Consider the following 9,335-nt stretch of genomic DNA (forward strand, 5'->3'; position numbering starts at 1 on the left):
CCTCCTTGATTCCATACGGTAGCCCGTATATCACACAGGTTTTATAGAGCAGGGTCCCCGGTATGTGGGGAAAAAGACGCTATCCAGTTAGCGCGTCGATAAACTTCACAGCCAAGAGCAAAGTTCGCCGCTGCGATTCGATGGCCTGCAAGACATTACTTATCATCGCTCGGGTGAACGACAGACCTCCACCCTTTAATGTGGGCTGTGTGATCGCGCCAAGCTGCACAAAGCGGCCGTTCAAGCCCGAGCAAAGTGTGGTTTCAGAGGAATCTCTTTACCCGGTACCCGTAAGCCTCCCCCTCCCTCCTGGATGCTGCCTCGCCATTACAGTGCTGCAGATGTGGAGTTAGTGGCTGGCACAAGTTACAGTATAGGACTTTGTGGGCTGCGAAGCCTCACTGTGGCAATCAGAGGTGCATTGGACTGGTCTGCAGACACTAAGTGGGCCGCTGCCAGTGCTTTGAACTGTGAAAATAAATACCGAATAGGGCTACGTCGTGCTAGCCAGGCCTCGAGTCCTCTAGTCATCTGTCTTGGTGTACACACCGGAGGGAGTGTTTGCCTTGGACATCAGCCACCGCATGTGGTAGCTGAGGTTTTTTTTCTTCTTCTTCTCGCGTTGGATCACACTTTTTTTGAGGGCGCATTTAATAAAACTGGGCTGCCGAGTATGAAAAAAAAAGGGGCAAGAATTCCGACTCATTCTGCACATGTGATAACTTTCCCTCATCTCTGCCCTTGTCGAGGATGAGATCTGCACAAACGCAGCCAGAGAATACATCCCTGCGTCTGGTAGAGACGTTTGTTCTTTTCTTTTTTCTCGTTCTCCTCGACGGGCTGACAGAGAGATGGCTGGGGTGAGAGGATGTGGGCCACTCAGAGGAAGGAGGCAAACGAAGCACCTGGGACAGGTTGATCTGGAAGCTTTGGACGCTCGAGGAGGGGAACTTGTTCGCCGGCCAACGCTCTGTTTCTTCACAGGGACGAGGGGAACTGACAGCGTTTTTAAAACGGAGAGCGAGATTGGATGTCGGGATGAAACCTTTCGGTGGGCGTTTTGGAGGATCGTACACTTATGTATGGGTCCCCCGGTACCATATAATGCTTCTTCCAACTTAATCCATGTTTGAAAAACAGCATCAGCGAGGGGATTACAATCGGAGAGCCTCTAACAAGGAGTCATCCTTGTTAAGCGGGAGTGGTGTTTGGGTTTAACGAGGTACAGGGAGGATTATAGGGTATGCCATGCATACTTTGCGCTAAATGCCCCGCTCTTAGTTTTGATTGGAATATCCCTCTTGCACTCAAATGTTAGTTTATTCTATTTGGTCGCTCTCCAACGGCCGAGAAACTCTCGAGCAAACCACGTTAAGTGCATGCATTGAGTTTGTGTGAAGGTTTTTGATTTATGCCATGTTATTGCTCTTTCCTTCTGGGCCGTTTTTTCATTCACCCCCTCCCGAAAAAAAGGAGAGAAAAAATGGATCTGCTGAGTATGCATGCAGGGTTTTAATTCGACTCCATTTTGCTGAAAGACATTCCCAGTTGGGAGTCGGCCAGCACCGCCACATTCTTCTACCGTTGGCCACTGAAGCGGCTTCGCCCGAGCAATCGGAGTAATCCTCAAACAGAGTGCACACAACTGGCTTCATTTGGATTTAAAATGCAGCTGGATAATCTGGCAGTTTACATGTTAAAACCTCGATACCGTTTATTTTGCATACTCGTGTTTTATCACGTCTTCTCTCCAAACTTTGTTTTCTTAATCAGCTCTTTTTCAGTCTGTTTCTGTGTCTCGTGGAAATATCATAAAACATTGTAATTGTTTAGTACAGTGTTTGTTTAATTGTGGAACAAGCATTTTGGAAATTCTACAGCACTTTTCATCCCAAAAAAAAGTTAAATATCCACTATTATCCCATTTTGGGTAGTTGTTGTGGTCTAACTGCAACAAAAAACACATGAAAAACAAAGCATACCGTGCCACAACTGTTTCTACAACAAAACTTGTACTTCTTACTTTTTCAAGGAGATGAATGTCATCCAGATAGCAGGAAAAAGATCTTTTGTTTTGTGTGTTTCCATCTGACAACAGACGCCCCCAGAAACTCGGCACACTGTAAAAAGCTTCCAGAGAGCTTAACATGTTACTTGAGGATCCCGCGTTCACCGTCATGCCAAGAGAAGCCATCAGGTTCAATCACAGGCTGACAGAAAACAGATCACATCAAGACCCCGGTGACATTTTTACGGTATGGGAGACGCCTCGAGCTGCTTTCAGAAAGTTGCCCGTTTTTAGTTTTTTTTGCTTTGGTGCGCAGATCGTGATCCAGAATCAGATTATTGCAACTGGCATCCCTTTTTTCCAGACTTTGCTTATTTCCATCTGTCTGGAACAGACTTCATCCTGTTTCTACCCGTGTGCCATCTCCCGCAGTGGGTGGAAACCCAAAACATGTTGGATATTTAAAAAAAACAACTGGAAAGATAAGTATTTGATAGCCAGTCCATCTTCTTTTTTTTTGAGAAACAGGTGCGGGGAATAGTTTTACAGGCGTCTCAGTATATATATTTGGAGGAGTGTTAAGTGCTTCTTGTGTCTGCTGTTAAAAAGAATTCATGGCAAACCATCACAAAGAGACAAAATGCTCATATCTCTGACATGAAGGTATTATGATGGGGATAAAAGAACCAGATGTTGATAATAAATCCAGATCAACTCTGTTTCAGCGGTGGAATGTCAATGTGGTTTTCTCAGGAGGAATCTAAAGGGAGCATGCTACATTCATATCAATGTTAGTGCTCATACAGCTTTCAAACATACCAATGTTATGTTTAATTGTTTTATTTAACCAACCATTTTATTCCAAAGTGGCATGCATTGAGCGAATGCATCATCCCGCCTCCTTGAGGGACGTTCAAACTAAAGAAATGCATGTTTAGGCGCCCGGTGTTGAGAATGTTTTGAAGTTTTTCAAAGTTATAATGAGAGTTGGCAACGTATTCATTATCCTCAACCATCAGGTAAATTGTAGAATTGCCAAACAACGTGTGCTTGTTACTCGTCACATTGCAACAGGAGCCTGGCTCCACTTTGTTTCCAGATGACCCCGCCTTTCTTTATCCTTAGCAATTTTTTTTACTGCCTCAATGAAAAGGTTTCATTGAAATTAAAAAGGTGGCCGCCTTGTAGCGCGTCTTGGATCCCGACCACGCCGATCTCACGCCGATCACGCGTCCCAACAGGTTGTTCCTCTGCTGTTGAATGAGGAGACGGGTCAAACAACATATCGTTCATCTAAAAACTCCGTCTGCATTTGTCCGGTAAAGGAGTAAAGCCTGGTGTCCGCTCTTGCTCGATTTCATTGGCTGCCTGAGTGCGATATCTCCGTGCCTGAGAAGATTTGAACTTTTCTATGTATCCAAAAAAACGCGACACAAGGCCTTCGGATCAACTTGGACTCGATTGAGGTTGTCTCAACTTTCATGCACGTTTGGGTTCATAAGTTCTCTTCTCTTCTCTCCAACTCAATATGAAACCAGTTGCCACCTTCGAGAAGAGGTCGTCATATCCACTCGGTGACTTCGTCCAGTGACGGTACGACACACTTAATGTGCTTCATTACAAAAAATGGTGACGGCTGGAAGAGGAGGAGGGGGATTAGGAAACCTGATTCTGGCATCCCGGTAGTTTACCAAACCCTTCGTGTCTGTTTAGGATTGCCTCAGCCAGCAGCTGTTCCCGTGTTGAGTGACTCCTCTTCAGCAGAGCGTGGTTGTTCTGCGCGCCCCGTGCAAAGTGCCAGGCGGCGTTTTGGCTGAACCCGCGGTGCCGCTCGCCCTCTGCCACGCACGTGTGTTTGATTCCTCTGTAGCAACATCTTCCTTGCGTTGCAGATGTTGGTCATTATTAGCATATGTTTGTCATCTTTTTTCATCCCGTATCCTAATAGCTCTGGAACTACCTTTTACTTTTCTTTTTTTTTTTTATCACTTACGTTTCCTCAGATTCTTGGAGGAACATCTGAGGGAGCGTTTTATGATTTAGTGCCTTGTTTAAATGAAGCTCACGAAAAAAAAAGGGGGTTATATTATAATATTGTCCTTGTGTGGAAGCGCTCGATGATGACTCATGTTACGAACAGTCGCTTTCCAACCTTTTGCTTGAACAATTAATTACAGAGACAAATGGAGTTAGACTTTATGCCACAACAAGACTCCTGAGACCGGCTGAACTTGACTTTTTTGTCTCATTGGTTCATTTCGATGTTTTTGTAAACATTACAGGACAACAGGTCAGGCTTCTAGGATATTTATATGCTTGTCCTGTTTAATATTCACACAGTTTGAGGTTCTTATTCTTGAGTTTGTTATTCCAAAGAGAGCTAAGGGCATACTTTTCCTATCATCATTATCCTACTGGTTGTGTTTACAGCTTTTGCATAATTGGCATGACGTATGGTTACTCGAGACAACGGCAATCTAAGAAACTCGTACACGGCGTCTGTTTAGCTCTCTGTCGGAGCGCACGACTGGACGCGCTGCGCAAAAGTAACTCCGGCGCATTTATTTACTCGGGGGTTGAAATTAGATATTTTCCAGAGGAAGGAAAGAGCCCGGAGAAATCACACAAAAGATTCAAAACACATGCTTTTTTGCAGCCTGAGACTCGGACAGTTGAAGTGGTTTAGGAGAGTCGTATCCGTTTGCCTGAAGGATGCGAGCAACTGTAAATGCCTGGAGGAACGTAGACACACTGAACAGAGATGTGTAAAGAGATTATGATCGGAAGGATGTTCTGGACGGAGGAAAGTCTAAAGTAAAGACGTGAACGTATGAATCACGAGGGGTTTTTATAGTTCCTATGTTTGGTGTAGACAGTACCTTTTATTTGACTTTTCTACGCTTCATTTTGTGTGTAGTAAAAGCTCATAATGTACAGTATATTATTCTGGATGCTTATCAAATACAAATGCATGACAATTATTCTTGTATTTTGCTATTTTGACGCTTTAATTGACCTGCGTGATATCAATCCTCAGTTTTTTTTACCTTATTCAGTATTCAGGGGTTGACTGTTAATGTCCATAAAACCCATATCAATATAGCAATACATATTAATATGAATGAGTAGTGTTGCAACACAGCATTGTTGGAACACAATGTTGTTGGAACACAGCATATCAGTAGTTCTGTGGCTTTTTAAAAGCCGTCATGGTGCACATTACTGTAGTTTACAACTGGAGCCGGATACTCGGCCGCTTCTCCGCCAACACTATTTACTGGCTCTGACGAATTCTGATTCGACTGTCCAATAACAAGCTGCATGGACAGTAAGTTGCACGCCTCTCAGACCGAAACTGCATCGCCGCTCACTCTGATTAAAAGCATCAGAGCTCTGTCACATTGTGAGGGGGGAAATGAAAAGTGAGCCGTTTTATGAAGCCGTGTAACCCGAGAGCTGTATTTGCATGGATTACTATTTTTTAGTTCCGTTTCACTTTGTTTTACAGAATGAATGCATTAAAATCTGAGCACATATGAAGATTTATTGGAACATGAGGCAGCAACGAACCTCAATGCTGTTGCAGCTACGATGCTGTAACATCCAATCTGCAACGCAGACACTACAGAGAGATCTGAGCCACCATTGAACAAGCTTATTTCAACTTTTCACCAAACAAAGCAAAAAGAGTACGGAACACGGATCAGGATTTATTGAACATAAGACTCTCTCACCTGTGTTCAAGGCAAGAGGGGAAAAACAACGTGCCCAAAGTGTCCCACTTTTTTGGCACGGAACTTGCGTAAGTCGGTAACGGCACTACCGTGGTTATTCCGATCGTTTCCTAAACATAAATAAGTAGTTTTGTTGCCTAACAGTATTTCAATATATTTTCCTGAAACTCACTAAGACTTTCACGATCTTTTCCTGAAACTAACTAAGACTTTCACGAGATATTCCTGAAACTCACTAAGACTTTCACGATCTTTTCCTAAACCTACGATTTTCACGATCTTTTCCTAAACCTAACTAAGACTTTCACGATCTTTTCCTGAAACTAACTAAGACTTTCACGATCTTTTCCTGAAACTAACTAAGACTTTCACGATCTTTTCCTGAAACTAACTAAGACTTTCACGATCTTTTCCTGAAACTAACTAAGACTTTCACGATCTTTTCCTGAAACTAACTAAGACTTTCACGAGATATTCCTGAAACTCACTAAGACTTTCACGATCTTTTCCTAAACCTACGATTTTCACGATCTTTTCCTAAACCTAACTAAGACTTTCACGATCTTTTCCTGAAACTAACTAAGACTTTCACGATCTTTTCCTGAAACTAACTAAGACTTTCACGATCTTTTCCTGAAACTAACTAAGACTTTCACGAGATATTCCTGAAACTCACTAAGACTTTCACGATCTTTTCCTAAACCTACGATTTTCACGATCTTTTCCTAAACCTAACTAAGACTTTCACGATCTTTTCCTGAAACTAACTAAGACTTTCACGATCTTTTCCTGAAACTAACTAAGACTTTCACGATCTTTTCCTAAACCTACGATTTTCACGATCTTTTCCTAAACCTAACTAAGACTTTCACGATCTTTTCCTGAAACTAACTAGGACTTTCACGATCTTTTCCTGAAACTAACTAAGACTTTCACGAGATATTCCTGAATCTCACTAAGACTTTCACGATCTTTTCCTAAACCTACGATTTTCACGATCTTTTCCTAAACCTAACTAAGACTTTCACGATCTTTTCCTGAAACTAACTAAGACTTTCACGATCTTTTCCTGAAACTAACTAAGACTTTCACGATCTTTTCCTGAAACTAACTAAGACTTTCACGAGATATTCCTGAAACTCACTAAGACTTTCACGATCTTTTCCTAAACCTACAATTTTCACGATCTTTTCCTAAACCTAGCTAAGACTTTCACGATCTTTTCCTGAAACTAACTAAGACTTTCACGATCTTTTCCTGAAACTAACTAAGACTTTCACGATCTTTTCCTGAAACTAAGACTTTCACGATCTTTTCCTGAAACTAACTAAGACTTTCACGAGATATTCCTGAAACTCACTAAGACTTTCACGATCTTTTCCTAAACCTACGATTTTCACGATCTTTTCCTAAACCTAACTTAAGACTTTCACGATCTTTTCCTGAAACTCACTAAGACTTTCAAGACTTTCACGATCTTTTCCTGAAACTCACTAAGACTTTCACGATCTTTTCCTGAAACTCACTAAGACTTTCACGATCTTTTCCTGAAACTAACCCTGTACTTTTGTTGCCTAAACTCACCACTGTTGTTTCCTGTGAAAACGTAAACTGACACATGTTGCTTGCTTTCATAAGAAAATGCACAAAGGATGAGGAGTAACTTTTCTAATGCGGGCTGTAAAAGCAGAAGAGGCTGTAAATCAACGGGCTCTCAGCAGCGCTCTATGCAGTCCTTGACGATGCCGTTTTAAACACCATGAAATGAAACCCACACAGTGGCGGCGCTCCGAGCCACTTCCCAGATGCCTCAGGTTTCACGACGAGGGCTCAACCTCTTGTGACACAAGTGCACCAATATACGGCACGTATTTCCTGTTTACATCCTCAAATACAGCTTTTTTCCCCCCTACAGGAAACCAGATCAGTCAAGTTCAGGTCAATTTCATCCATGTAAACGAGAGGCAACGTGGAGATCGTCCATTTTCCCAGCAACCCTCTGTTTTCTCCAAGCCCATTGGCTCTCCTCACTTCCTGTCGCTCTAAGAAGCTCAATCCTCGATTACGGCCGTCGAGCGGCGGATTGTCATCTGTATCTCCTCTCAAATTAAATTTACTTTGGACAAATTAAGTCGGAAGCAGCTGGCGTTGTGATGATGAGGCCGCTGGCTTCCTGCCCTCGTTGGGTTTGAACTGGCTTCCACCGGCGCCGGGCGGCTCGTAAAGCAAAGAGGAGCCGGAGGTGAGAGGAGGCCACCGAGACTCTCGAGAAACAAATGGAAAACGCGTAAGTGTGTATTTTGAAACAATAGTTTGGCTCCAAGCCCTCTCACGTTGCTTAAAGCCGCGGATTTAGACCGTCTCTGTCGCTTTCTGCCTTCTGTTTTCACTTTTTCTTGAAAGCCATCTTTCTCTCTCTCTCTGTTGTTTGGTCTGTTGGAGATTGAGTCCTCACTGCTTTTCCAGCCGCTCGACACACTGCTGCCTCACACTCTCGGGGACGTTACAACAACATCGGGGGAGTTATATCTGCCGCCACGCGTGAGCTCTGTGCTGTAGGTCTCCAAAGCCCGCTGTGAAACCCGGGGCTTGATCAGGTAGTTATGTGGGCTTAGCTTAAATTAAAAGCCAAATATACGCTCCGAGAGCGTGAACGGCTGTATTTTGAAGCCAAACCAGGCGTGATCCCATGAACTCATTATTCACAAAACGCATGCCTGCCTGCATGCGATGCCACGTGGGACCCCCTGTGTGTGTGTGTGTGTGTGTGTGTGTGTGGTACAAAAATAAAGCCGCTAGTCGCTCTGCTGAATAGGAGTTGTGCGCTCAGGCTCGCTAGGGATTTCCTGTGGTCTAGTCTCCCAATATTGCAGGCTGGGATAAACCCCGGACCAGGAGGCCCTTACGATGAAACACGTGCAACCCTTGGCACGTCGGCTGTGTCAAAAACATATTGTTTGGCTCCGGCAAAGACGGCAATAAAGACGGGAGCATTACTCCAGTCGTACGGTAGAGATGCATCACGTGCGACGGGAAACACCTGGTGCGTTCAGGCTCCCCCCGGAAAAAGGACGAGCCGGAGAGCGGAGGGTCAGCAGGTGGATGCAAATGCACTCCCAGAAGAGGCCGTCCAGGGTTGAGTGTTAATGAGAGACAAGTGTTTTTTTTATTTTCCTCGTCTGAGTGTCTCTCATCTTGAAGCAGTCACTTCTGGTTCTCGTTCCACCCGAGTAGTTAACCCTTCCACGCGTGACTTGTGCAACAGGAGGGGCCTCACACAGATTTTAGTTAATGGCTTTCTTCTGCTTTCTCTGTGATTCGAGTGCTTATTTGGTTTTCGAAGAGGGAGAATTAGTCGGTGCTCCCATGCACGTGGGAAATTAAAAAAAGATGGAGCTTAACTATTTCAAGATTTTGGTGTTCATTTTCAAAATCGACCAGAATTATATTGCTTTGTTGGAGAACCAACACTTCGGTACCAAGTCCATGCCAGAAATCTAAAGGTGTGGCTTAACTCTTTAACGGCGTACTGGACCAAAGACAACAAATCCATGTTGAAATGGGCCGGAGAAGAGCTAGTAACATTAGCCGTT

This window comes from Taurulus bubalis (genome assembly GCF_910589615.1).
Source record: "Taurulus bubalis genome assembly, chromosome: 13".
Classification (NCBI taxonomy): domain Eukaryota; kingdom Metazoa; phylum Chordata; class Actinopteri; order Perciformes; family Cottidae; genus Taurulus; species Taurulus bubalis.